The sequence below is a fragment of the Calliphora vicina genome, chromosome 2 (assembly GCF_958450345.1).
Source record: "Calliphora vicina chromosome 2, idCalVici1.1, whole genome shotgun sequence".
Classification (NCBI taxonomy): Eukaryota; Metazoa; Arthropoda; class Insecta; order Diptera; family Calliphoridae; genus Calliphora; species Calliphora vicina.
This window is the reverse complement of record NC_088781.1, coordinates 102,436,739-102,464,671: the sequence shown is the minus strand read 5'-3', so window position 1 is coordinate 102,464,671 and position 27,933 is coordinate 102,436,739. Positions and strand designations below refer to the sequence as shown.

Sequence of the window (27,933 nt, the reverse complement as noted above, 5' to 3'; positions counted from 1 at the left end):
ATTCTGTCAGACATGCTTTCGAGAAGTTTGCTATTTAAAATCAACAAAATCCGTCCATAAATAACGGAGATATGAGCAAAAAATCGGGACAACCTCGATTTTTGATCTATATATGGATTACTAAGTCATTAATATAGACAATATGGATATATAATGATAGATATTTCAAAGTCCATTGCAACGATGTAGATAAGGCTATAGTAAGTTGGAACTACAATGGGTCAAAATCGGGAAAAATATTTTTTGACCCGAATTTTTTTTTCATCAAAAAATTTTTTTTGTAAAAAAAATTTATGACAAAAAAAGATTTTAAAAAAAATTAAAAAACAATTAAAAAAAAAAATTAAATTTTGTTTACCTAAAAATATTTAAAAAAATGTATTTTAAAGTATAATTTGGTGAAGGGTATATAAGATTCGGCACAGCCGAATATATACTTGTTTTTGTCTTAGACATTTCGTGTTTATTTTTTATAATTTACTTTTGTTTGACGTTGCAGGAAATGTAAAATTTAAGGTGTTATTAGTGCTCAATAATAATGCAATATAAAATTTCCTAAAATTTAAATTTTGTAACATATAATCAAGTTATCTTAAAAGCAATTACAAAATAAATACTTTTTAATTAATTCTACATATTCAATACGTATCTGGGGGTTTGTTATATAAACTGTTTCGAAAGGAAATCGTTGGATTTTTTTTATGCTTTAAGCTTCCTACTTTAAATTTAAATATCATCGACATATTTTATTTGTTCATATTGGATATCGGATCCATTATGTATGGATTATAACGTCGTGCAAATGACCGCATCGGTGGCTTGTTCACATCACCTCTAATTTGCACAGTGCTTTTGATACCACATGTCGTTGGTATCCATATCATCCAATTCCGGCGAAAATAAGTTAGTAATCATCGACCTATAGCACCCGCAGTAGACGTTGATGGCCTGACCAAAATCCACACCAAACAGAAAATGTTTCTATTTGTTTGCTGATGTACCCATTAATCCAGAAATGAGCCAACAATTTTATCAGTTGCTCGTGTTGTCGAACACTTTATCCGTTCATGGTGATTTCTCAGAAAAAACTGAATAAATGATAGCCAGTTCGACTGTATGGCCGCTATTCTGAAAATGTGTTTCTTTGTATCGAATTATGCCATACAAAATTACACATGTAAACATATTTCCCCAAAACCGTGGAATTAAACCTCACCCTAGTTTTACCACTGATAAACTCAACGAATAATATTTTGTATTAAAGTTACAAAACTACTAGAACTAGAATACACACGAAAGTGTTATGTAAGCAATTACTTAAAGGTTTCAAATAAAAATTATTCGAATAATCGAGGAAGACATTTACATTATCACTTGAAGTCATGACTTTTGTTTTTTTGGTACTGGCAAATTGTGACGGCAAACAAAAAGGCACGATTTATGTTTTTCATGGCTTGGTTGTTGATGATTAAAGTAACGATTATATTGCCAAAACCTGCAAACATGGTTGAAAAAAAGGCATCGTACAAACAATTAGTATTGTAAATTAATCGTTTTATGTTTAATTAAGATTTTCAGGATTTTGATTGGTTCAAAAAAGCTTTATTTTATTAAAATTTGTACATATTGTTACGTTTTTACCTTTTAAAAACGATGGTTTATTTCCTTTAAATAAACCTAATTCTTTTAATTGCAAATAAAAGTAGTTTAGTAGTCAAAAATTGTAACAACTCTTTATTTATTTAAATTTATACAACTACTAGATAAAATCCGGTGAGCTCCGCTACCCGTACCGTAAAGATTTACAATATATTTAGTCTATCTAAAATTAGTTTCTGTTCATGTGAAAAACATGGATTTTCTAGATTTAGTCCGCAAACTTGCAAAGACTGACCTTGAGCTTTATCAATTATCATTGCAAATACTAAGCAAATATGAAACTGCAATCGAATAAAATCAAATGGCATTTCCGAAGTTGTAATTCCCAGTTATAAAGGTCGCTCCGATTAAATTGTTCATTAATTACCTTACTGTAAGTCGAGTGCCATTACAAATACGCAAACAATCATACAAACAAACACACATTGACTTTTATATGCATATATATAAGGGTTTCAAATGTATACAAAATTTAACATTTACTTAATATTGTTGTTAGTCCGCGCACTTCTGTACTAAAAATTAATATTGATAGCTGACATAGATATGATTTTTAGTATTTAGTTTGTATGGGATGTGCCACGCCCACTATTGATAGTCCGCCCATTCTTTTACTAACTATTAATATTGATGATAGAATAACCGTGCAAAATTTATGGACTCTATCTCTTATTGTATCCCATATAATAGATTTTTTAATTATCATCATATGGGAGGTGCCACGCCCTCTGTGGCTTCTACTCTCATTTTGGCCTCAAATATTTATACAAACGGTGGTATTGCTCATGCAAAATTTGAGGACTATAGCAATTATAGTTTCCCAAATATTTGATATTTAAAATTAACTTTGTATGGGAGGTACCACGCCCACTTGAAAATTCAAAACAAAAAGTATCCTATTATTCCTTTCAGATATAGAAAAACATACAGTCAAAATTCCAAGCAAATCTGGTTAGCCGTTTAGCCGTCTATAGACGTCAAACCAACAAATATACATATAAACACACATTCACATTTTATACACATAGATAAAGGTTTCAAATGTATACAAATTTTAACATTTACTTAATACTGTTGTTAGTCAGCGCATTTATGTCCTAAATATTAATATTGATAACTGCTATAGCTTTCCCTATATATAATTTGTCATCATAGCTATGGGAGGTGCCACGCCCACTATTGTTAATTTGCCCATTTTATTTGCTTTATATATCACAATTATACAAATAGATATGAATTTTAGTATTTAGTTTGTATGTATGGGAGGTGCCATACATACAGACTACTGCTCCCATTTTGGCTTCAAATATTTATACAAACGGTGGAATTGCTCATGCAAACTTTGATGACCATAGCTATTATAGTTTCAAAAATATTTGATATTTAAAATTAACTTTGTATGGGAGGTACCACGCCCACTTGAAAATTCAAAACAAAAAGTATCCTATTGTTCCTTCCAGATATAGAAAACCATACACTCAAAATTTCAAGCAAATCTGGTTAGCCGTTTAGCCGTCTATAGACGTCAAACCAACAAATATACATATATATGTACATATAAACACACATTCACTTTTATATATATAGATTTAGATAGTCACTTTCTTTTAATACACACACTTAAATTACAGACTTTATAATGTACAATAATACAGTTGATGTTAAATCATAATATACTGACTTTCTGTTACTATTTATATACACAGTGCCATCTTCCAGCAGTTCCATGAATTATCTATATAACGGACAAAACTAGAATATTTCTAGAGCTTTTTAAAGTTTTAATGTTAAAGTTAGCTGCTTTAACAGTTAATGCTGCCATACCAACAAACAATGTTAATAACAGCGTGTTATCAACATTGTTGATAAGTAGAAATTTTGAGCACTGGAAATGTTTATAAACATGATAAATGTTAAGAAATCGTTACAGACCGTTAAATTCAAATCGTTAAGGTAATTTCGCAACAATATATTTGTGCATACACTAGCCAAATACAAGTGTAAAATCTCGACTTCTTCGAATTTAATCGATTTCCTACCAAAAAGTCGATTTCGACTTTTCTATTTTTTCTGCAAAAGCACTAAAAATAGTGTAAAAAGCACTGAGTTGACAACGCTGTTAAAATTACTCTCTTGTTGTAATTGTTGTTGTTTGTTTCTATTAGTAAAACAGTAGTGTGTAAATCATATGCAGTAGTGGTGGTGGTTTTGTGACTTTTTATTGGATTTTTGTTTTGCTCAAAAAATTCTCGTTCCTGAAAATAATGAAATGAAAAATGCAGCAGTTGCTGCGTGTATGTTCAAACAAACGGAGTGGTGTGGCAACAACGACGGCAGTTGTTGTTGATGTTTTTTTTTTGATAAAGAATAAAAAATAATAGCTACATATATTGGAAAAAGAAAGAAATAAAAAACAGGATACAAAAAAAATATACAAGTCAAAGAGAAAAATAATGATTTAAATTAAAAATAAAATAAGTTTTATTAAAAACAAATGCTGTATGAAAATCTAAAAAGCAATATGAAATTTTAACAACCCTTGAAAAAAGTTACATTAAATAAATGAAAAGAAAAAAATTATTGTGAAAAAAAAAAATTCTAAACAAAAGTTGCCAGAGTCTAAGGAAAAATGTGCAAAAAATCAATGTGACCAAATAAAAGCAACAAAAATAATAAAAAAAAGAAAAATCCTTGTCTTTTAACCACATGCAAAAAAAGTGAGTGTAGAAAATTGTTATAATTCAAGTGAATTTCTAAAGAAATTAAAAATAAAACCAGCAAAATTAAAACAAAATTATAATTCTTGTAGAAATTTACAATCAAAATTCTACATAAATTTAATTTGTATGCCAATTTTTCTATATTAAATGTTCTTTCTTCTGCCTATCGGTCAGTTTGTGTTGTGTTTTTCTGCTCTGCTCTTCGCTTCTTCATTCTACGTTTCCTCCTCCTGCACTAATCCAATTGGATTTGAATTACGAATGCATGTGAGAGTTTTGTAGATGAATGAATGTGTGTTTGAGTTTGAATAAAATTGTGTTCTGTTCACAAACGTGAGTTTTGTTGTTATTATTATTATTGTTTTTGCTGCTTTGTTAGCGGCTGCTGTCTGTCGCTGCTGTTATAATCATTTTGTGCAAAAAGTCAAAACCTAACAGACGTCAGTCTACACATATGTACAGTGGAACTCGGCTAAAGCAAAATTGACTTGCTGGCCAGGTAAATTTCTAATATTCGTTTTATAGCTGTTTAATTTGAAATAAATATCTTGAAAAATATGTATTCTTGTCTTTTTGCTTTAAATCCATTACTTCCTCCACCCTGTTTTTTTGGCAGCTGTTATTTGTTTTAAAACCCATTCTTTAGTTTTGAAACGCAATTTTCTTCCCTTATTTATTGGAATAAATTAAAATTTTATATTCGTTTTACTTGTTTCTTTAGTGAGTGACAATGTAATAAAAGAAAATTCTAAAAATAAAATGTTCTATTTCAATTTGAATGATCGATAACTAACAGTTGGGTTATTAGTTTAAGAACTTCGAATAAAATCTCTAGTTCTAGAATAAGTGAAATCATAACTACTTCGGATTGTAGAGGAGAGGAAATAGGACACTGAAAGTGACAGGAAAAACTGGTATTATGTTCCATGACGATAGAGCAGTGAAACATGACCCACATTGCAACGGTGCTCAATTAAAATTTGGATGCACTATGAATTGCAATTCGTTTCCAATTCAAATGAATTTGTTAAAGTGAACTGCAATTCATTTCCAATTCGTTTGAATTGAATTCATTCAAATGAATCAGAACAATGAATTGCAATTCAAATGAAATCAAAAATGAGTTGCAATCAATTTAACAAATTCATTTGACTTGGAAATGAATTGCAATTAATTTTTACCAAATTCATTTAAATTGACTCAAATATCATTCAATTATTTTTTTTGTATGAAAAGAATTAATCAAAGCCGTTCACATTACATTTGAGATGATTAATGCCCCAATTCTGTTAGACGAATTAGGACGAATTTTCTTCTTTTCTTCTTTTCATATTTGAGTTATTATTTTTGAATTCTATAAATCAATAATGGTTGTTGTCTGTGATTATGGCAATTAATAACGTATGGCAAGACAATTGGCCATGAATTCGGCGGTTAGGTTAAGTACTGTTGGAGCATGGAGGTCTAGTTGTACTGGCCATGCGTCTATTTTGGGCAGTATATCTTATCTCCCTGTTAATATTGACTACTGCACTCCCTTACCCTTTATTGACAGACGCTTCTCTGTGTCATTGACGGGCGGGTCTCCTTCTTCCATGGACACGTTTGTCATATACACAGATGGCTCTAAGTCTGCGGATGGGGTGGGTGGAGCCTTTTATATTCCCCATCTTCAGAAGAGGGTGTGTTTCAGGCTACATGATCAATGTAGTGTAATTCAAGCTGAGATTTCAGCGATCAAAAGGGCGGTACACTGGATGAAGTACTAGTGTGAATATCCGAATCTGTACCGACAGTAAGCCTGCTATCAAATCAATATCTGGCGTCTACTCGACATCCAGATTGGTACATGAATGCCGGGTATCTCTTAATGAGATGGCGAGACATTCTAACCTGGAGTTATTCTGGGTGCCTGGTCACTCTGGTGTACCTGGCAATACTATTGCGGATGAACTGGCCAAAAGAGGCTCACGTCTACAAATTGACGAGATCGATAACTTGGTCGGTTCACCGCTGTCTTGCTGTAAGTCAGATGGTCTAACTTGACAAACTGCACGATATCGAGACTCACCTGGCCCGTTTATGACCATCATAGGTCAATGTCCCTCACGGGGCTACCTCGGGCTAGGCTACGAGTTCTGATGTCAGTGCTCACGGGGCATTGCTTGATAGGTGAGCATGCTAGGAGAATGAATACTCCATATAATGACTTCTGTAGAAGTTGCCATGATGAAGACGAAAATGAGACGATTGAACATCTCTGTCTTTGCCCTGCCTTAGCAGGGGTGCGGACTGCGACAATAGGTAGTCCATTTTTGCACGGCCTAGCGGATCTATCTACTCTGGATGTCAGGAGGATGGATTCGTTCATTCGTGCGTCAGGTTGGTTCGGCATTGAACCCAGTTCTGACATGTGAAGGATCTCTTGAGGTCCTGAGCATGATCTTTAGGGTAACACAAAGGGACCAATTTCATGGACCCAAGTGAGCTGGTTGATAACTAGCTGCCTTTATAACCTAACCTAACGTAAAATATTTGATTCAGTAAAATATTGTGGACGTTTCTAAACTTCAAAACAGACGAAAACAATTTTGTAGTCGTCTTGAGTATTTTGTAAATGTTTTCTTCTGTAGGTTTTGTTTTAACAACGGATAAAACTAATGCGTTGGAACTATTAGATTATCTATCTATCTACATATCTATCAATCTAATTTTGTTGTTGGACGTAGTGATAGCGTGATATCAACTAGTGGTGCTACGATAACTCAACCAACTCCACCCGGGACTACTTCCACATTTCATCAGGGAGGGTAGCTTAATTTCAGTATCATTCCTACGTCCTCCTTACAATCCTATCTATCTTACATTATCTATCTATGTAGCTATCAACTGTTCTCCCCTGAACCTAGCTCATATAGACCTCTATGTACATACATATATTAAATACGCTAGGAAAACTTTTTGAATGCTTATTACTTCACAGGCTAAATAGTCGTATTGACGAACTTGGGGGCTTATTGTCGCAAGGGAAGAAGTACGGTTGATGCTACTAACGAAGTAGTCGAGATGGCCAAGATATCAAATGGTACAATATACAATATAATAGCTGACTACCTGAATAAAAGAATACTACTATATGGGACCATTTCTATATAACGTCATGTATGATGGTATATTGAATATGGAGCTTCCGAAAAGTGCCAGAGTATATTACAACCGATAGCGGATCTCATAGAGGTAGTTACAAATGATAGCCTTAGTAGATGTTATACATACATAGATGGCTGCAAGCCTATAGTTGGCGGTGGCGAAGCCATACTTTCAACATCAATGATGATATTCAGCCAAGGATTTTCAGCACACATACTGCAGGGCAATACAATACATAGTGTTTAAACGCAATCTTGGGTGTCCAACTGGATGATAAAATAAGTTTCAGAGATCATATAAACAATTTATTGAAACATTTTTAATTAATAAATAATTTTTTTATTTGTCAAATTTCATAAAAAACATTATTGCCAAACGATTAAAATATATAAATTTAATGAAAAAAGTAGAAGAAAAATTTATAAATTTACAAAAAAAATATATCTTGGCAGTATTAACATGATAATAACGTAAATCATAGACACAATCCACGTAACCCAGACGAAAAAAATATATTGTCTTACTGAATCGTAACTTCGACTACTTTTCTTCTTCAGACAAGACGAAACAATTGTCGAACAGAATTGGGGTATAAGTTGACAATAAAGTAATAAGTTGATAAATAAAAAACAACATTTATATTTCTTTAAAGCATTAAAATTGGAAATAAATTCATTAGTAAATGTATGGATTATCATCTCGATTTTGATGTTATTAGATCACAGTTGAAGTAACCAAAAAATTAGATCAACATATTCAGTCCAATCATGAATAAAAACTACCGCAGATTTTTTGGGCTGATTGGTATTTTGGAAAAATCAAACACCATTTTCTACTAAATACAGCAAACCAATTAAATTAAAAAGTATGCCAGGATTTCACTGAGGCTTCATCCAGCTGCATTATATGTCAAACCACATCAAGCCACTTAATTGACCAAGTCCCGGAACACATACCAAAAATCAGTTATGATTAGAATTTTTGACCTACAGGATCAATAAGAAACAACGACACCATTAAGGAGTTAAGAAGTTTAAAAAAGAATCATGTTGAAGATGAATTTCTTAAATATGGGTTGATTATAGATTAATCAAAACAAGGATCAGGCAATACGAATGATGGAAACATAGCATGAAGGCTTTTTTCAGATCTCGAAAGAGCATCCGAAATACAAGGTGTTGATATAAATCGTATTTCAAGATTTAAAACAATTATCGATGTACTTGAGTTCAATGAACAAATTTATGCTAGAAAATTTGGTGATTATGCGAAGGAAACTGCACGAATATATACAACCAAATATCAATTGAGAAATATGTCTGCAACAATTCGCAAAATCCTTTATCATGGGGAAGTTGTCATTAAGTATCATTTAGTACCACTTGAAGATCTATTAGAGGAAGCCCAGGAAAAATGGAATAAGGATTACAGATTTTTTTTACGAAATTCTACAAATGAAGGACTTAGATATTGAAGCAAAATGTATGCTAGAGGACAGAAATAATATTGAACTAAATATGGATTATTTCCTGGCTATTTTCCAACCGAATGAATAATAATTATAATTTTCTTTTATTGTTATTTAAGTAAGAAATAAACATTAAAAAACTTTTAGTTATAATACAAATTATAGATTTTTGTCCTTTGTAACGATAGTTGAGCTGAAAATGTAATTTAGATGTAGTGGCAACTTAGTGCTAACGGTAACCTTGCTATGAATCACCGGCTACATGAGTGTTGTATTTAATTTTTGATCGGAAATAGTGGTGTAATTAGCAGATTATATAGAGTGAAGTAATTTTTACTCCGTTTCAATAATCCAGGGCAGTGAATGCTTCTTTCGACACTTCAAAATGCTTTTAGTCAAGCTGACATCACACTGTATTCCACAATATTTGAATCGACATGATCCATTGAGCGTTTGTATTTCAACATACAACATTGAGTCCTGCGAAATTGAAATCTACTCAATTTGCACGACTCCATTCACAGATTGTCACAAGATCCTGATTAAGAGTATCCTTCATCTAAGAACTCATTCCCGCAATCTCCAAAATGCTTGGTCTATAATTGAAAGAATATGAATGGCTAATGTTGTTGTCATCTAAGTAGAAACTAATACAAACCTATGTATGAAGTTTGACGTTGCAGGTCGTTCACGGACGTTGCGGATTTCAAACTCGCAAAGGAACTGGTGACTTATAAATTCTAGACTAGTATGGTCATCTCAAGTTATAGAAACGAGGCACAGATTTTATGTTCAATAAAATTTTAGAATAAACTCTGAAAATCCATTAAACAAATATTGGAACGCCAACAGATATCGACTCTTCAAATGTTTACACAGCAGCAACAATTCTATGCAGACATTTTAGCCTTCAAGTCCTGTTACAAATTTGTACGTTGCATAACAACATTTCTGCACACTATGGAAATATTTTAAGCTACGCAAATTACCTTTAAATGCATTATGTGTGTATCCCTTTGTGCACCCGATTGTGAGCAAATGCGGCAGCCATTTTGCGGAAAGCTTTATCATACCCAAGTAATCTTTTAAAATTGAAACCACTGAGCCATGTGAGATGCCTATGGCTTCGACAACCCCTTGCACTTTCAATCACCGATCGGCCAACACCATATCGTGATTTTTTTTATTGTTTCGGTTGTAAAGACCTCAAATGGGCGCCCCGAACGTTCGGCATTTCCCGTGCTTGTACGGCCACAACGAAATTCAGTGAACTACTTTTTTACCATTTAAATTGATGGCGCAGAGTTCCCATAGTATTTATCATGCTTAAATAATGCTTAATGAGCAGACGAAATCGACATTTTCAAGCGGTAGTCTGCTATCAATGGCTGTCAAAAAGAAACTAAATGTCGTAGCTAATGTTAATTTTGACAGGAGTCAACTGTTAGTTACCTGTTGACAGAAGCAGTGTTGCACTTTCAGTTAAGAGCCGGACACGAGCCACCCTAACATACTCATAACTGATAATAAAAATTAGTTCAGTTCAAAAATGTATGAGAAATCATTGGAATTCAACACCTAACAATATCAACTTCACACTGCATTCAATTGGCTGGCTGAATGAACTTTGTTTAAAGAAACAATTAGCTGGTGGTAATGATATATAGTCTTCTTTTTTAGCTTATTATTCATAAGCCAAGCTGAAATAAATAATTCATGGTCGCCAACCTCGTAAACAAATTAACAACATACGTCATAAAATAAGTTGTTATTTCCGAAACGATTGCATTTAATTTTGTGTTTAATCGGCTTAAGTAGTCCCGAGACTCACAATTTTAAACATAAAACATTGCTTACTGAACTGGTTCCAAGGAAGGGGTTGTCGTTCTGTAATACCACTGTAGAACTACTTATGCACTTGACAATTTCTAATAATACTTATTGTTTGCAACGTCATACTATAAAAGATAATAACTACTAAACATGCGTTCTACGAGTATAACTATTTGAGGAAGTAGTCAAGAATTTCTTGGAATGGGTGATTTTATCGATGTTTGTTTTCAATCACCTTGTCAGCTTGCAAGGAATTGTCCTACTTAAGGTATTGTTGGGTAAGTTTGAACTAAAAATATATAGAGGTCAAACTATGTTGTCAAAAAACAGTTTTTGGAGATTCTGCTCTATGTGTATTTCTCTACATACATATGTATATATATTGAGTATTCTTCTCATAAAATTAATATGTAGTAGGAAATAAAACTGTTGCCAAGAATGGTATTTTCCACAGAGTATCTTAGCTAAAATAACATTCTTTGCTAAATGATTAGTTCAATATTTGTCAAAAATTGCGCATTTTTTAAAACTGCTTCTTTGTTTAAAGTATTAATTTGTCAATAAGAGTGTAACCGATATTACTGATGTCATTTGCTCAAAATTGATAATATTTATTGCAATAAAAGTGCAAATGTGATAAGAATTTTGAAGTCGTAAAACGTACTTTAGACAGATAAAGGTGAAGGGTAAAATAGAATTATTGTTAAGAGACAGGGTAACATAAAAATATTATCGAAATTATGTTCAATCTTCTTTTTATCGAAAACAAACAACATTTTCAGTATTTTATGTTGTATGTATATCAGGTTTTAATTTTTATACAGATTCAGATTGCGGCTAACAACAGATCGCGTTAATAATGTATTTTTAAGGTCCTAAGTCGAAAAGTAATCAGTGAAAACACATCTGTTTAAAATAAGTCATAAACAATATCAATTAGATATAAAAATTGTTTTGGAATTGGTGTTGAATGGAAGATGCTTTGAAGTGAATAGTAAAATCGATCGTATGATTATTACCTTAGCTTGACGATCTTGTTCGATATAAATTCCAATAATATTAAAAGTTTGAAATTACTCAAAGCAAACACTATTAGTTACCCTTTTTCCCGATACGAGTTGCATCGTATTTACACGATGTTCTATAATAAAATGAGAGAGCCACACATTAGAAGATTGATAAATGACTACAAATTTACAAAATATCTATCGGCCACGGGAGCCGTAGCATGGAAATCACTCAGGAAATACTGGATACTACACTGGTAATGGAATGAGTAAATACTGCATGGGGACTGCAACGCTAAATGGGTAATCGAATGTCGTTGAGGATCCAGAATGACTGGAGCAAGCTGAATCCAGAAAAATTATAAAGATTTTTGCGATGATCGAAAATTTATCGATTGTATTTTTTACAGAGTCACTTTATTTAAAATTTTTTATGTTTTTTTCAAATAAATAATCTGTCAAAAATTTACCATGAATTCATAATCGGCGATACATCTTATCTGAAATAGATGTATGAAGATTTGGCGTATCTTTTGAACGTGGGAAGTTTTTTTACTTCTTGAATTTGAAAAAGTGCTGTTTTTCATCGGTTTCAACGTGTGGGAGATGGCTTGTTCGGTTCAGAAGTGATGATTTTGACATGGAAGATAAAGATCGCCCAGGCCATCAAAAATGTGTTTGTAGACTAAGAATGTTTGTTCAAGCATTACTCCATGAAGATTGTTGTCAAACTCAACAAGAGCTTGCAAAATCGTGAGCAGCTACTCAAGCTGTAATTTCTGAACTTCAGCAGGAATAGAAGCCGAGAGATCTTATAAGATAATTTTGCATGTCCGAAATGATGCCTGAACGCTATTACGATCATATGTGAAACCCGGCCATAGCCAAATATCCATGGCGCTAAGGTAATGCTCTGTATTTGGTGGGACCAAAAAGGTCTTATCTATTATGAGCTGCTGAAATCTGGCTAGATCTTCACAGAACCTGTACCGAACACAACTGATTCATTTGAAGCGAACATTTGCCGAAAAACACAGAGATAATAACTGTAATATTCTATCATGACAACGTTCGGCCACATGTTGCAATACCTGTTAAAAAGTATTTAGAATGAAGTGGTTGGGAAGTTTTGCTTCACCTGCTTTATAGTCTAGACCGTGCCCTATCCGACTACTCTGGGATACGCTTTACTTTGGAACAGAGTATCCGATATTGGCTTGATTCGTTCTTGGCCTCAAAAGATGAATACTTCTTTTGGCGCGGAATCCATATGTTGCCAGAAAGATAGGAAAAGGTAAGCTCTATTTTTTGCTGGGTCGCATCATCACTTTCACCAAGTTCGCCAGCAGATTGCATGAGGTTTCCATCACGTCTAACACCACAGTGAACCATGGTGTATTAGTAGTTTAAAGGTCTGTGCAAATTTATGTTTCCATTTAAAGATATAGCTCAATGTAGATATCCCGTCCTCAGACAGGTCATGATTGAGATATTGAAGTTTCCTCGCATGCGGCATGTATAAGGTTCATATGAAGATCACATTAATCTCGTGGTCAAACATGTAATGTTGGTGAACCAACTGCATTGTATAGAAGATTTATAGTCCCAATCAACACTAAAAATTTCAGTTTGGAAAACGGTGTATTGTTCTGGCCATCTGAGTGTTACCTTTGTGGTCTCCTTTGACATGAGATTTTCTATCGGTGTCTGCTTCGTATGGGAAGACTCGTATGAAATACTTATTGATGCTCGATTGTGAAGGAAGTGGACGATTTTATATTCTCCAATTTGCATTGAAATTGAAAGGTTCAGTTAACAATGATTATCGTAAATCGTCCAGAATTCAAAGATGTTATTGTCTTAAATCTTTAAAGTCGAACTTTCAAAATGGCGCTTCAGGAAATTCTTTATTAAAAAGTTTTCTGCTAGGATCAGTTTCATCTCTCGGTAGACCATAGAACCTCACAGTTATTTGATCTCTCAAAACACTAGAAAGGGAAAGTATTTGAAGTTAATGTTTATACTGTAGTACATTGTTTGTTATAACTGTATTACACTGTCCTACAAGTGTCGACTACGTATAGTGAGTAAAGTGCATTGCATTTAATAACTAATGTCGGCGTCAGCAACTTTACATTTTTTAATTGTTCTTTTTCTGTTTTTGCATTAAATTGTGTGCAGTCGGAATTTTAGCTACCAACCCAGAGGAAAAACGTTTAATAAATTTGTTTACGCTGTCATACGAAACCATAAAATGTGCGGGTTGTGTAGAATCTATAGGCAGCCAATAATTGTTTTTATTTTCTTTTTTTAAAAAGTACTGTGTGCAAATAATTTCAGAATAGATATGTTTTTCATTTATTTTCAATAATTAAAAATAATAAAAAAAATATTAACACGAAAGTAAATACATATTTGCGTTTGAATGAGTCTTTGTTTTTAAGTTTGATTAAATATTTTTTTGTTGACACAGATGTTGCCAAACAACGCAACGTCTAAACACCTTCATAAACTCATTCAGTTTATTTAATGTTTTTTTGAAATACCTTTTTTATTATCTCGTGAGTTATTTAATTTTTTTTTTGTAATTTGTTTTATCATTCATGATGTTTAGACAATTAGAATTTAGTTATTACTGCACTGGTGTTGTACACTTTAGGTTAGATATAGTTTTCGAAACAGACAAATATTTAAACTTGTAATTAGTTTATTAATGTGTTTAGACTTCGTTTCTTTTAAGGATCTGTTAAACAAATCTATATTGAATATTTAATAAGTAAAAAAGTATTATTTTTAGTAGGTTATTAAAAATCTGTTAAATTTAATAAATTTTCAATTCTATTTTTGTTAGAAATTACTCCAAAATGCTAAAAAAATTTTAACTACAATAGTAGTATTTGAATACTTTTTCCAAAACTGTAAAATTTTGTAGCATTCATGCAATTTTGTTATAAATGACTTAAAAATACTCAAAATCTGTTTTTGTAAAATAGTAGTATTTTTACTACTTTTTCCAAAATTGATGAAATTTATATTTTTATGTAATTTTTATTACTACTTTTTTCAAAATTGCTAAAATTTATATTTTTATGTAATTTTTGTAAAAAAATTACGCCAAAAATCAGTTTTAGTTAAATAGTAGTGTTTTTACTACTTTTTCAAAAATTTTAAAATTATATACTTTTCATGCCATTTTGTTTAGAAATTGCTCAAAAATACTAAAAATCAGTTTTTGTAAAATAGTAGTATATTTACTACTTTTTTTAAAATTGATAGAATTTATATTTTTATGCAATTTTCGTTAAAAATTACGCCAAAATGCTAAAAATCAGTTTTATTTAAACTACTTTTTCAAAAATTGCAAAATTTCATAGTTTTCATGAAATTTTGTTTAGAAATGTCTCAAAAATTGCTGAAATTTATATTTTTATGTAATTTTTGTTAAAAATTACGCCAAAAAGCCAAAAATCTGTTTTAGTTAAATAGTAGTATTTCTACTACTTTTTAAAAAATTGTAAAATTTCATAGTTTTAGTCAGATATTAGTGTTTCTACTACTTTTACAAAAATTGTAAAATGTCATAGTTTCCATACCATAGAAATGGTTCAAAAATACTAAAAATCTGTTTTTGTAAAATAGTAGTATTTTTAATACTTTTTCCAAAATTGGTAAAATTTATATTTTTATGTAATTTTAGTTAAAAAATATCCCAAAATGGCAAAAATCTGTTTTAGTTAAATAGTAGTATATCTACTACTTTTTAAAAAATTGTAAAATTTCATAGTTTTCATGAAATTTTGTTTTAGAAATGACACAAAAATGCTAAAAATCTGTTTTTATAAAATAGTAGTATATTTACTACTTTTTCCAAAATTGCTAAAATTTATATTTTTATGTAATTTTTGTCAAAAATTACACCAAATCTTTTTTAGTTAAATAGTAGTATTTATACTACCTTTTAAAAAATTGCAAAATTTCATAGTTTCATGCAATTTTGTTTAGAAATGTCTCTAAAATGCTAATAATCTGTTTTTGTAAAATAGTAGTATATTTACTACTTTTTCCAAAATTGCTAAAATTTATATTTTTAAGTAATTTTTGTTAAAAATTACACCAAAATGCCAAAAATCTTTTTTAGATAAATAGTAGTATTTTTACTACTTTTTCAAAAATTACTAAACGTAATAGTTTTTATGCAATTTTGTTTAGAAAATCTGTTTTTATGAAATAGTAGTATATTTACTACTTTTTCCAAAATTGCTAAAATATTGATAATTGTTAAACTTAATTAAAATTTGGATGCAAAAACTTAATGCGATTGTCAACAATTTTGGTTCTCATAAAGAAACTGTGGCCCATGTGTAATTCAAAAAAAGTAGTTTCGAGAAAAACAGCTTTGAATGTTTTATGACATTTTACTATTTCTTAAATAAATTTTCAACAAATCATGCGATTTCAGAAATAATACCTGATTTAAATAGTAGATATTAATATCTTTCTAATCTGTGTTTAATCCAAATTTTTACTTCTCAAATATAAGGGAAAACATGAATTTAAAATTTTGACGTTTACAACGAAAAAACACCCTCATACTAAAAATAATTGACTTTTTTTAAAACTGATAAAACTATATGAAAGACTAAAGAACGGCGCATATTTTGTATTACTCAGTTTAAGCCAGATTTTGCAGCAAATGAGCGATATGTCTCTAGAAGTTTAAAAAGGTAACAGTTTCATTATGACTACCAAATCGTTTGCCAATCGAACAATTTTGTTTCCACAACCGAAATTTACTACCAAAACTTTCGATTACAGTACCCAAAATGTTCGATAGGTATCAAAAATCTACTACTTGTTTATTCAAAACGTAATTGTAATAAAACTTCATAAAAAAACAGCAAATAAAATTATGTAATGCTCTTTAATTAACTTCTGCAACTTTATCATCTTTGTTATTGGAAACTGACTGACTTAATTTCATTAAATGTCTGATAACAAACCCGTGATTGATGTGTTTTAGTTTTTTTTTAGAAAATAATAAAGCAAACTTGAGCACTTTATAAGTGATGAGTTTGAGTTGTATTTTTATGAATACCGTTAGATATCGTTGTTATCGATCGTTTGAAATCAAAAGAGTCAACAGCAAAGAAAATAGACTGCATTAACAAGAAAAAAAAATAAAATAACAAATGAGTTTAGCAAATATGTACTTGAGTTTGTTTTAATTTTGTTCACACTTTCTATGTCAGGTTGTGTGTAACATTTGCAGTTTTTTTTATTGTTTTATTTTTGTCTATGGTATTAAAGTAACATTTGTGTCAATTTAAATATTGATAATATTGAAGTGTTAAAACATAAAAGACAAATTTCAGTATGTATTTGGAATTTACCAAAGTTACTGACTGTATGAGTTTCAAGGACAACGGAGTTTATTGCTCTTTTTAAATTTTTTAAATGTAGACAGTTCGATGTTTGAGAACTTAATAAATGTTCAAGTTAAATAGCAATGAGAATTAAGATCGCAGATACAGGTTTTCCACAGAAATTGTACGAATGTGAAAATAATCGTATTGTCCAATTCGTAACATTTTGATTTAGCATATTCAGCTTTGGTGAAAACGTTATGCTACAATAACTTCACATGCATTAAGGCGCAACTTTTGAGTTTTTTTAAAACACAAAGCTTATGAAAGAAACATTTAATTGACACTCCTAAAAGTATACATGAAATACTTTCAAAATGTTCTTTTATTTACACATTTTTAATTATTTTTAATTTGAAAGTGTTTTTTTATTGTTTTTCTATAGAAAATACGTTTATTTTCACTTTTTCATTGTTTTTTTTTTCAGTTCTAGCAACATAAAGTAAATTAATAACGCAACAGAGAGCGAACATTTTGTCTCTTTACTTTATAACGTCTAGTTAGGTTAAGATCGTTACAATAGATTAAAGCGAAGATTGAAAACAAGATATTTTTACAAAGAAAGATTTTCGTGCTTAGATTAAAAGGTTAAATACTGCGAGAAATCAAAGCCGAGTTTAATATGATTCAGATTTGTTTACAGATGCCATAAGTTTTTTAATTGTAGCTAATGCATTACAATAAACGTAACTTATGTAGAAAGTCAACAGTACTTTTCCAAGCTCTCAAATGTGTTGCATACTTGATAGTACTATATCGCCCTCCCTAAAACCTTTGATCCAATAATTAATTTTTGATAAATCTGCTCCATTAGAGCTATGTTAGGAAGACTCGAATATATTAACAGTTATTGTTTGCTTGGTATGATAAATTACTAGGAAAAATCCTTATTTAGTCTTACTCCAACTATTTGATATAAAGTTAAATATATGAAAAGGTCTGAGCAAAAAACTTCTTGCTACATATTTACAATGCTCATTATTGTACTTCACATTTCTAACTGTGATGATGGTTTTGAGGAAAAACCAGACGATCGTAATCCATGAATTCTATATAGATTACTAAAACCAATCGATATATAATATCTACTTTCTCTCAATTGGACTCAATGAGGTGCATTGCGGTATTTTCTTATTGGCCTTTTCTATGCGTTCCGGCGTCGAAACGTCGTGCAGAAGCAATCTACCCTTAGACGCCGATCCTTGTCATATATTTCTGTCTTAAACCTTTAGTTGTAAATCCTAAAATGATGTTCAAAACGAACAATTATGAGGACATATTTCAAAACATGTTTTGGTAAACCAATTCTCTAACCATCAGAGGGTATAAGAAGAGCTTCTTCAGAATAAAAGCAAACGAAATTACTTTGCATATGTGTGGAATTGCAAATGCCACATATTTGCAATTCAAACGAATTTTTATCCATTTTGATACCGATATTACGTGCACTTTGCATTTCATTAAAAATATATTTTATGGCTAAAAATAAAGAGATTCTCACGATCATCGGCTCCATTCCATTCTCTATTCTGAGAATATCTTTTATTTTTAAACAATAACACTGTGTGTAATTTTTTAAGTCATGGAAATATAACCATATACGGACAATAGTGCATGATGAAACACAAAATAAATAACCGGTTCTCCAAATTTTTTTTATGGGCCCCCAAAGATTTGGGGGCTCGGTTTCATTTTTGCAAAAAAGTGATCATTTTCAGGCTCATATCTTGCATACAGTTTGGAATTTTTTGTAGCCCTTGTCACAAAGAACAAAAATTGTGAACATATAAAGTCAAAAAAACTTCATCTTCAAGATCAAAATCGCAAAAAACTTTAAAAAATTCGATTTTTTTACCTCATTATTTCTCCGGTTGTTTTGAAGAGAAGAAGGTAGAGGACTTTGGCTGGAATGGTGGTGGATAATAATAATATATCATTCAGTGTTTCCAAAATCGTCGCATAGATATTACCTGGAGTACCTTCCCATTGGAAGGTAGAAACATATTAATCATGTTAGATATGAAGTATAATTTTAATAAGTCGATTACACTGCAGTGTCTTTCAGGAAGATATTTATTTTTGATGGACATTCTAGCCAAAGTCCCTACAATCTTTGTCCTGGGTACAAAAATACTTATTTTTAATAAATTACAAAATCCTACGTAAAGGAGGTTGTTCTTTTATACAGATTTATGTGTTGGAATTCCTCGAACTTGAACGTCTTTATTCTCATTTTCATTGAGTGATATCTTAATATTAACTAGTATATCCCGGTGCACTTCGCTACCCCTATCCTAGTAAAATTAAACTATGTACAATGGTATGAGAATCTCTCAATTACTGTTTACTTGATATTCAAACATTAACTAATTTGGTATGGGAGACACTACTTCACTGTTCTGATCCCACCCATTTTTTATGTATTTTATTTAAAAAAAATAACTCATATTAAGCTTCACTTTAACTTTACTTTATATGGGAGGCGTCATTCCAACTAAGCCGATCATGTTTAGCTAAACATAACTTTGTAAAAGGATCAAGAATAAATTCGTTTTTAATATGGTAATAAATTGATTGATATACATTTTAAATACTTTTAGAATTATAGTTCTCCAGATATTCGAAATTAATTATTTACTTTGTATGAGAGGTGCGGTGCCACCACTTATGCAATCCCGACCACTTTCAGCCAATCTCTGTAAAATGGTAATAGAGCTATGCGGACAAAGTTTGAAGAATCATGTAATTATAACTTTGTATGGGACCCTCCCATTTTGGTTCCCCAGACATTCGAAATTAATATTTACTTTGCATGAGAGGTGCTACGTCCTCTAATCTAATTTCGCCTATTTTCAGCTAACTCCGCACAGTAATAACAAATTAATTCGTAAAAAGCTTGAACACTTTTATAATTGTAATAGTTCTCCAGATATTTGAAATTTACTTTGTATAGGGTGGGCCACGCCCACTATTCCAATCCAGAAAATTTTCAGCGAAACTATGCAAAACGATAAAAGAGCCATATAGACAAAGTTTGAAAAATCTTGAAATTATAGTTCACAAAATATTTAAAAATAACTATTTACTTTGTATGGGAGGTGACTCGCCACCTGTTCCGATCCATCTCATTTTTGGTTAAACTTCATGCAGTGATAACTATTTACTCACAATTACATATTGAGAAAATAAAAAAAAACATTCAAAATATTTCTTTCAAGCGACTTTAAATTATTAAAATCTTCTTCTTCATTGTTTTCTATAACAACTCTCACTTAAAACAGAGCGAAATCAATGCTATTTAATTGTTTCTCTTATTTATTTACAACAACACGCATTGCTTTGTTTACTTTTTAGCTTAAGGTTCACATGTACACATTTTTGCATATGGGTTAGTAACATCTTTAAACGCTTATAACTCCTAAAAAACTGAACCGATTTCAATATAATATATATTCTGCACTTCTGTGAATAAATCCCTTTAAAATGGTATATTTCTTTCCCAAATTGAACGTATAATGTGAGCGTAAAAGGGGTCTAAAGAAATCGACTTGCCTATTAATATTATGATAATTACTAAAGAATGTGATTGATAGAAATCTCAGCTTAAGTAATGAATAAAATGATTTCATTGGAAGTTTTGAAGACCATCATATCATCCTACATTTTTCGGGTAACGGAGATGACTTTTTGTATCATTTGCACTTGTAGATGGTACTAAAAGTTTATCAATGAAAGCTTTCAATCCAGTAAAGGCGATGGGACTGCTATTTGATAATACCATGATATTAAGTATTAAATACTCTTGCACAAAGCATTTCCACTTACGGTCAGTGAGTCTGAAGAATGAATTTTCTCAGTTTAATTTAATAAATATATGAATGTAGTTTAAGTACTCGTGATAACTTTTTAACCAGTAAGTCATTCTGTTGACAGTTTCAATCCAATTCAGGAAGCGGGTCTATAAGGGAATTCAGGAAGCGGGTCTATATGGGAGCTTTGACTAATTATGGACCGATCGTAACAAAACTTATTTGAAGCGGAATTTGTGGAGATACATATATAAATTAAACATTTATGACCGATAAAGTCCAATTTCGGGAGGACATTTGTTTGGGGGCCAGTTTCAATAGGCTTGGTCCTTGAGACGAAAAAATAATATGTACCAAATTTCATCGAAATATATTCAAAATTGCGACTTGTACTCTGCACACAAGGTTTACAGGTTTAATCGACTCAGAAAGTGATTCTAAGTCGATCGGTATACTTTAAGGTGGGTGTTAGACTAATATTTTTGGGCGTTACAAACATCTGCACAAACGCATAATACCCTCCCCACTATGGTGGTGTAGGGTATAATTAAGTCACGTTCATAATGTTGTGATCTTGATATAACATAATACCAATCTGAAATCTATGAAAACTAAATGTAGAAACTAGTTTATAATAATATTTCCAATGATGAACATTATAAATTATTGGTTTTGTTTATTTAAGATTTGTTCATTAATATTTTTATGTATATAAACTAGTTTTTAAAATTCTAACTTGAAAATAAATTTATTCGATAAAACTTAATCGAATAACTTTTTATTCCAAACTGAAAAATTTTATTCATTCGTATAAAAATTTTTTTTTCTTCGATTATTTGAATGACAACCCTCACTACTTATTTCTCATCTGTAATAAGTACGCTGGCTATTTCAGAACATATGGTAGACTTCGATTAGCTCAATGTTCCTTTAATACTTACAATCTATGTATAAAAAATCCATGAAAATGTTCACAAGTACTACTAATTCTATCCTCCTTCCCATAATGTACTTTCATAGTTTAAGATAAAACAAGTTTCAATATTAAAATTAATAATTTACGATAACACAGGTCAACAGCCAAAAAAGCTTCACTAACCACTATATAGATTTGATGCATCAAGTTACAAAAATGGCAAATTTTTTTAATTCTGTGGATAGATATTTTTAAAAATTTTTTTTTTCTAAAATTGTGAAATTTTTTAGATGTTTCTCCACATAATTTATGATAACTCAAAAATGGTTAGTCCGATATTATTGAAGTAAAATTAGAAAAGTTCAAGTTTACATAACCTTTAATCTTTGGATATATTCCTTTTTAATTGGCTCAGTAGTTTCGGAGTGATAATAACAAATTGAAGCAAAAAATATATTTTTTACGTGAAAGTAGCAAATGTTTGTGTTTTAAAAAACTCATGAAAAATCGAAAACGGCAGAACTTGTTCAGGTTTATTACATTGTCGTAAAGCCGCATATAATAGCAACAAAATGAGATATCGATCATAAAAATCGATTGATTCTTTTCGAATTAATTCACAATTAAGTGAATTAGCTCATTTTCACAAAATTTAACTTTTTTGTTTGTTTTGCATAAAATTGAGTAGTTAATGTTCTTCTTTCGATTGATTGATTTTTGAAAATATCTTCCCCATGCTATGTACATTTCATATATAAATTACGTTTCAATCGGCTCAATAGTTTCGGAGTTATAATAACAAATTGAAGCAAAAAATATATTTTTTATGTAAAAATATCCAAATATCCAGTTTTAAAAAAATTATAGATAGATTTATTGCTTTATTGCAAAGCCACATGTAATAGGAACAAAATGAGATATCTACCATAAAACTCGATGGATTATTTTCGAATTTATTCACAATTAAGTGAATAGTCAGTTAAAAAGACATCGCATAGACAGTCCAATAACCGATTACTTGTAAACAAACCTTCCTCCGACAACTCTTGAATAGATTACTTGTGGTGGATAAAATAATTACTTTTTAAAGTGCAGTACATAATAAACCTTTAAAGTGACTACACTCTAGATTACTTAGAGACACTAAAGTGATAATTGACTCCACGCTATGTTACATGGGATGTCAGTATACTTAAGCAAAAATAAAATAAACTATATGGGAATTATATAAACATAATTTGTATAAAACCAGTTTGTACGAATTACTCACAAAAAGTGCAATACAAAATAAACGTTTAAAGTTACTACATTCTAGACTACTTAGAAACTATTAAGTGACAATTGTCTTCACGCTAGGTTACATGGGATGTATAAAGTAACCAATTGACTTCTCTCAGCACTCCAATGACAACATACGTGTCAAATGACCCAAAATATAAAAATTGGAGTCAGACATTAGTTATAATTAATGTCTATAAGCTAAACATTGACTACTGGCTTAACTGCTGGATCATGTTTTAGTGGTGGTTTTATACAAAATTTGCAAAAAAAAACCTTAAAGTTATTCCTCGTACTTTAAAAAATCTCCATGTAGAAAATGTCACTCTTTTTGTTTTTCTATTTTGTACATTTTGTGATAAACACTGAAAATATTTTCTGCTGGTCCATTGACCACATGTTTATTTATTTATGTATTGTACATATGTATATAGAATTTTTTTAGTTTGAGTTCACTTTATAATTTAATGGATCATTGCTACTTAAGAATACTCATAGAATTCATACAAAACCCACCGGATGTGTTCAACAAAAGCGCAAGTTAAAAAAAAACACAATTAAAATCACAATCGCAAACAGTGCACAGTGGAGCTCTGATAAATGAACTGAACAGTTAAGTTGAAAATACAAGCAATTGAAGAGAACACTGGCAACACCGCTAGCGCTGATAACAATGTCCCCAAAGTCAGCTGTATCGCAGAAGGCAGCCGGTTAACCAAACCTTAAAAAAGAAAAGCAACTAAATATATGTACAGCGCAGAGTTATTAGAGTTCTTTCAAAATCTTGTGACAGTTCCACAACAAGTGTTTTTTCAACTGTGTTAATATCAACATAAATAAGTAAATTCGAGTAAATTGAAGATTAAATTTTGAATTTTTTTTTATTTTATTTTGAAGCTGTAAGTTATTTAACATCTTCTAAAGAGTTAAGACCAGTGTTTTTTATCGCTTATAAAATATCTATTGAAACACAGAAAAAGTGACATATAAGTGATCAATTAATATTAATTAATTAATAAAAAATAGTATTGGCTTGAAAGTGTTGAAATAAATGAGTAAACTAATTAATGTGTGGAAAAATAAAATAAAATAACAATTTATATAGAAATATTTAAATTAATTAAACAGAATTTAAAATGATATAAAAACGAATATTATTTGTGAATTGCTTTTATTTTTATCATAATAAAATAACCGCATTTTAATAACCGTATTTACAAAATATACAGTAAATAACGTAAAAAGTGTCCAAATTATTACAAAGCTAAATTAAGTCTACAATTAAATAAATTTTAATTGTTTTATTGCAAAGAATTTTGTGCACAAATTCAGTGGAATTATTATAAGCTCAAAGGTTGCTCAATTTTAAATTTCAAGTGTTTTAATTCTTATGGCTTATTTGAACTAACAGTGAAATTAGAGAATGAAATGTATATGTGAGAAATAGTACTTGTTTGGATATAAATTATGTGTAAGAATTTCTGCAGTTATAGGAGTAGTTTTGGAGGTGATTTATGTTTTGCTGCATAACATGGTTCCAGAATTCAAAGAGCTTATACTTTAAAGTTAAGAGAAATATTGCAATGAGAGAAACAAAAATCGAAGAAAGCATTTCATTCGTCGTAATGTAAGTGATGAAATTTTGAACCTTTTTCATTATGGTTTTTGTAGTGCTTTCTGTCACTTTGTTCGAACAAGTTGTCCATCACTTTTTTTTTTTTTTTTTTTTATTATCGTTTATTTTAATAAAATTTTTTTTTTATTATTTTTACATTGGGAATAAACAAACCAGAATTTTTTAAGTAACATTAATATACACTGTCCCTTAAACGAGTTCTCTAGTATATTACATATATGTATAAAATATACAATAAATACATTTTTTAAATCTAATTATAATTTTTTGTACAAAATATATACAAGGTATTTTTTGTATTAATAACAATTTATTACATCGTAAAGAAAAATTTTTAGAAAAACTTTACATTAGTATAATAACAAGAAAAGAGTCAAGAGGATATAAAAAGAAAAAGAATTTCCGGTACTTAACTAAGCCACCAGTATTTATTAATTTTCAAATTTGGAAGGATATTTCTATCCCCACCAAAAAAACTACAATCGAATCTTTTGTTTTCAATTGTAAGTTGTTTGCTAGTGACAGCTTTAACATTGGCCCTTCTATTAATATGAAAAAATATTGGGGCGCCCGTTTCGTCTTGTATATAGCCGTTTTTATCTAGATGCACAAATGCTTCAGGTGGTACATAGCCATTTTGTAACGTTTTAGATATGTATTCATCATTTACATAATAGGGAGCCATTATTAAGTTGTTTTCATGACATATAGAACTTTCTCTAACGTGATTTCTGATTAGGTGTATGATGAAATTATCAATTCGACTGATTTTGGCTGCGTTGTAAAGTTTTTGGTTGCTTATGTATTTTGTGTAATTACTATTTGGAGCTTTGTATAGTGAGGTGCATGCTCTTAGACATTTTCTTTCAAATTTACGTAGTTTCTCCATATAAGAAGGAGAAACATTGAACCAAATTTGGCAAGCATAGGTTAAAATAGGCCTTATTAAGCTTTGATAAAGGAGAAGCTTAATCTGAGGTTTAACGTGTTTGGAGAAGAAAAGTTGTTTATATGTGAAGAAGGCTTTTCTAGCTTTTAAAATTTGTAAGTTAATATGATCATTAAAGTAAAGAAATTTGTCTAAATTGATTCCTAGATATTTGACCGTTTTTTTATTAGGGATATATATATTATCACTGGATTTTATGCCAAAGGATTTCCAGTTATTTCTTATATTGTTGTTGCACTTTCCTACGGGAGGACGGAATAATATAGTTTCACATTTACTTATATTAATTTTCATTTTCCAATCATTAGCATATTTTTCGATAATATTGAAATATTTTTGTAAATTTTCATTTATTTTGTCAATTTTGTTATCAGCGTGATATATTATAATATCATCTGCGAAACCAATAATATTATTCATGCTATGTAAAAGGTCATGAATAAATATGTTAAAAAGTATAGGTGAATTAACTGTCCCCTGTTGTAGTCCATTAACAATATTGAACTTTCTTTGACTGATTTCGTTCCCATTGCAAACCACAAACGATTTATTAGAAAGCATGTTGTGAATTAGAATAACAAATTGAAATGGGAATTTGTATTTCAAAAGTTTGTATACAAGACCAGGAATCCAGATGTTATCAAAAGCTTTTTCAAAGTCAACAAGGCATGCGCCTGTACAAAGAGATTTATTTAAATTCCAATTGATATTGGAAATTAGTAGGTGAATTCCATGTATTGTAGAGTGTTTATATTTAAACCCGAATTGGTTATCATTCGTTAAATTATTTTTCTGGCAAAAATTAATAATATTAGAATTTACACAGATTTCAAAAATTTTACTGATGTTTGGTAACAAACTTATAGCTCTAAAATTTTTTGGCTTGTTGATGTTTTTATCTTTTTTGGGCAATATTACAACTTTCGCTAATTTCCATGCTCGAGGGAAATATGAGTTGTTAAGCATATTATTAAATAATGTGCAATATTCAAGGATCAATTCTTCTGGGATATTCTTTAATATTATATTAGGAATAGTATCAATACCTGCCGATAATTTGTTTCTCAAATTTTTAAAAATATAAAATATTCTTTCTTTTGTAATAAAAAAATCCTCAGATTGTAAATCACTTAACTGGTTTGCCCTTTTTTCTGTATTAAAATTTGTATAAGATGATTGATTGTATTCGTAAACAGATTTTTCTTGTAAAAATCTGGTGAAACAATTGTCAACATCTACATGTAGTATGTTATTATAGTCAATCTCTTTAAAGGAATGGGTTTTTTCAAATGAAGCTCCTATTACGTCTAAAATTTGTTGATGATCTCTTATTATGAAATTCTCGTTATCTCTCTCCGCATTGAGAGGATTTATACCAACATAACTTAATAAGTTTTCTTCCTCTTGACTGATTTCTATCATATCTATATCCAGTGACTGCTTAGGTTTAAATAGTCTTTTGACATCGTTAAACATACGAGATGAATTTTTCTTATCAAAATTAATTAGTATATCTTTATAGTATTTATTAACAGATAATCTAAAATTATCAATAATCAGTTTCTTGATTAGTTTCAATTTAGATTTGTAAAAATTAATTTCTTGGAGAGTACATATAATTTCAAATCTGTTATGTTTTTTTATTATAGTTAAAATTTTACTTTTTTCTATTTGTAGTTTTTTTATAATTGGATTTACAATTTTGTTCATAATATCATTACTTCTAAATTTCGGAACTATTTTATTAGTAGAGTCTATAATGACATCATTTAATTTACTTAAGTAATAATCAATTTCAGAGTTAGAAAGATTTTTATTATTAGGAATGGGATCAGTGTCTTTATATACATTTCTTATATTCTTTTTGAATTTATTCCAATTGGTTTTTTTATAATTAAATTTAGAATTGGGACATTTTACAAAAAAAGAAAAAGTATTATCATTTGTATCATTTAGGAGTACAATTAATAACGCATTGTGATCACTATCATAATCTAACGATTTTAGAGAGTTAACAGTATTATTAGACCTAAGAATAGATAGACGAGTGTCTGCTAAACACAAATCTAAATACGAATCGCATCT

At 30.1% G+C, this 27,933-nt stretch overlaps 1 protein-coding gene across 3 annotated transcripts in view; it reads left to right on the top strand.

The window, feature by feature from the left end:
• The first annotated feature begins 4,142 nt into the window (after positions 1 to 4,142).
• The window catches only part of LOC135950275 (glycoprotein-N-acetylgalactosamine 3-beta-galactosyltransferase 1-like), a 69,416-nt gene continuing 45,625 nt past the window's right edge, over positions 4,143 to 27,933 (top strand). The window contains exon 1 of one of the 3 annotated variants that reach the window (XM_065499818.1): positions 4,143 to 4,376. The gene's annotated coding sequence lies outside the window, so the exon portion shown is untranslated. Of the gene's footprint in view, positions 4,377 to 4,674; positions 4,879 to 27,933 lie in introns of those variants that run through there. The other 2 variants (XM_065499819.1, XM_065499816.1) reach the window with 2 other exon arrangements.